The 3,716-nt window shown below is 34.4% G+C and overlaps 1 protein-coding gene across 2 annotated transcripts in view; it reads left to right on the plus strand.

The window, feature by feature from the left end:
- Positions 1-3,716, plus strand: part of LOC108917562 — a 54,152-nt gene that overhangs the window by 39,217 nt on the left and 11,219 nt on the right. The gene's annotated exons all lie outside the window — the stretch shown is intronic.

Below are 3,716 nucleotides of genomic sequence, written 5' to 3' on the forward strand. Positions count from 1 at the left end.
AGTCGAATTTTACTCTGCTGCACTAGCACGTCTTCGTATATTCAGCTCTAAGACTGGATTGATCTGTCACAATACACTGGCTCCTGCCCTATGATGTATCCAGTAAAATATACTAATGTACACCCATTACCTGTTAGCATTAGTGTTACCCGATAATTACCTGAAACGAAATATTACCACGCCCATGGCCGTTTCTTATCTCGGGGTTTTATTACTGTTTTTCATTTCCAAACAGACTATAAAATCATATAATTTCTTGCGAGGATAGCTGTGGAATTTTTAGCAAAACTTCAAAACAAACAACTAAACTGTCAATTTGTTGTTAGTCTCTTGCAGTGACAGTTTAATTTAGTGTTTATAAGAAATGGAAAGCAATACATATTCAAATGCTGATATTTTAAATTTATTATTCATTCGCGGATGTTGCAGTGGGATTATAAGCAGAATAGTTTTTGAGACATATCCAAATTTGCCACCAATGAGTAGAAAAAAGTTAAGGAGAATTTTAGCAAATCAACTAGAGGAGTATGGTCGAATTTGTGCAGAAAGAATTTTACCAAAACCAATAACTTCAAATGAAGATAATATAATCCTCAGAATCCTCAACTCGTGCCGCAGAGTATGATTTAGGCATTTCGCGAGCGTCCATTCATAGGATGCTAAGAACTAATGATATGCATCCATACAAATTTAAGCTACTTTCTGCTCTTCATCCGGGTGACGCCGTGCAACGTGTACAATTTTGTGAAACGATGTTAGTGCGATACCAAGAAGATCCACATATATGGACAGACTAGTCAAAATTTACGAGAGAAGGTATTTATAGACATAATACTAATTTGTGGTCATCTGAAAATCCTCATGTTATCCGGGAAATAAACATTCAAAATAAATTTAGCGTAAATGTTTTTTGTCTAATTAAAGATGACCAAATTTCTTACCATATCTACGAAGAAAATTTAAATGTCGACAGATATCTCAATATTTTGCAAACGGTTGTGGCAGACTTTCTAAATGATATACCTTTAGACCAACTAAGGAAGTGTTGGTATCAATTAGACGGGGCTCCACCACACTGTCACAATCAAATCGATCAACAACTGACTAAAATGTTTGAAAATAGATGGATGAGACGCCTAGGACCGTGGAATTGGCCAGTGAGGTCTCCCGACCTCACTCCATTAGATTTTTATGTTTGGCAAAAAGTTTATTCTACACCCGTTGCTTCAAAAGAGGATATGATTGCTCGAATACGAAGAGCGTACCATGAATTGCCTGCAGCTGAAATAGCAAAAACGGTGACTGACGGTGTTATCTCTAGAATCCACAAATGCTTAGTTAATGGGGGTCATATTGAACACTTGTGACTTTTTGAAGTCATTTTTTATCTTAGTGCATTATTATTATCAACCTACGTAATTAAAATTATGTATTACAATGTATGAAGTTGATTTTTTAGAAAGATCTTAACTTTATTCTGCTCATTGGTGGAAAATTCGGATATGTCTCATTAAAAACTGTAAATGTTCTGCTTAGAATCCCATTGCAACGTCTATGAATAAATAATAATAAATAACTGATGACAGTTTAGTTGTTTGTTTTGAAGTTTTCCTCAAAATTCCACAGCTATCCTCGCAAGGAATTACATGATTTAGGTGATTACACAAAAAATAGTAGACAACTTAAAAACTAGAAGAGATAAGTATAGGGAACCCTGATACCGTTCTAAAGAGAATAAAATTGTGTATCAGAATATAGAAAAACATACAGGGTGTACCATTAAAAAAACGATTTACGAAGGTTTAAAGTTGACTAAACCCGGCATTAAATTTTTAGCACCCTGTATGCAATTAAGCCACTTTGAAAGTATGGATGGGAAGTTTAGGGGTCTAGCTATCCCCCCGTGGTACGTGGTACGTGGACGCCATTATTTTAGTTGAGAAGGGCGTGCCCGAAAACCCGGTATTCCAATAATTCAAAGTTCAAATCGATGTAGTTAGTCTCTTAAATAATTCTAATGGGCCGTCACTGTGAGACACCCTGTATGTTAATGTGCAATATCCGTGCAAATGTAAAATAAAATTTATAAAAACTTTCTCTGGTGTGACACACAGTGTGTCCCAGGATGAGGTACCGCACTTTTTTAAACATTTTTATTGTTGATTTTCGAGAAAAAGTTATTCTTGATAAAAAGATTTGCGTGATTTGCAAAATATAATTATTCTTCTTTTCTGACTAAACCCCGTATTTAAGCATTTCTTGAGTTCTCGAACATTGTTAAATACAGTTTTTAACGAAAACAAAAGTTAAAGGCACTTTACATTTTGAAATTTTTTGGACGCCCTATTTAATACATATTTATTACTACTACTGATCATGGCTTTCCAAGATAAGCAAAACTTTTTATCTAGAATAACTTTTTCTCGAAAAATCAACAATAAAAGGTGTGGTACCCCATCCGTGGAAACACTATATTTTTGAAACATTTAAAGTACGTTTCTTATCCAAATGACTAGTACTATTACCATATTATTAACACTGTGTATAAAATGAAACATTTATTTTTTCACATACTAAATTTAATCTTATCAGAAACAAATAGATGTAATATTAAAACATGCCGTTCTTTTACATAAACTTTTGAAACGCCGTCGAAAGGCCTAACAAACTAATCATTTTGTCAAAGGCCTGCCGTTATACGTTGAAATTGAAACTTAGACCGACGAAAACGTTTACCTGCGAAATTAATAAGCCACTCCGGGAGGGTTCTCTAATTTGAAAAGCGTTCCCAAATAAATACCCACTTTCCACCTCATCGTACGTCGGATTAGATCAGAGGAGAATTTACATTTCACAGCCTCGCTGACCCTCGTAAATAAAGGTAAATTGTTTACATTGATGTGAGCGGATGGCGAAATTAACTCTACCAGCGACGTGGATATAGTTTTTCTGCGGGGGCCAGATTTCAGACAAAAGTATTCTGCCTGTAAAAGGGGTTAGTTTGAGATTATTGGTACTGCGTACCTTTTGGTTTTAGTTAGAAAATGTTTTTAAAATGTTATTAGTCAAATATTATAAAATTTGTAAACAGACTCAGACATTTTAAAACGTTTTAGAAGTGTTTTAAGACCGTTTTTCACTCATTTAAAAACATTTTAAAAGTATTGCTTGCTGTTAGGGTCTGTTTGTCTTTCGTAAAAGGCATCTCTTCCTACCTTCCATTAAGTGCAGCCGTAAGGAGGTATATCGGGGTCCGAGGGAAGTGGGGAGCGCAGAGGGGGTCCTAAGCTTTTCTTATGGGATTAAAACCCGCTGCCAATTTGAAAAAATTAAATTCTATTGAAATTATTTGCGATAAACATTATCTATATAGCAAAGAAATCTACTCATATGCACATAGCGTACATATTGAATTGTATCCTTTATTTAAAATCCGTAAATCATGTGAACTGGTAAAACAACGAGAATTATGTTAATTTAGTTCTAAAGAAATGAAATGACACTCGCGCCGGTCTCTCGTCCAAGTCAAAGAAAATGTTGGATGCAATTTTGAAGGTTCTGTGATAGAAATTACATTATTACTCACTGTTCCTGTTTTTCATCTCTATTTTAGTAATGTTACAAAAGTTTTGCAACTATAACTAATTTTTTAGATATAAAGTTTGCTGAGAAATATTTATGTTCCTTTGTTATTCCGTACAAATGCTTTTATCTCA

This window comes from Anoplophora glabripennis, unplaced genomic scaffold (assembly GCF_000390285.2).
Source record: "Anoplophora glabripennis isolate ALB-LARVAE unplaced genomic scaffold, Agla_2.0 scaffold80, whole genome shotgun sequence".
NCBI classification, from domain to species: domain Eukaryota; kingdom Metazoa; phylum Arthropoda; class Insecta; order Coleoptera; family Cerambycidae; genus Anoplophora; species Anoplophora glabripennis.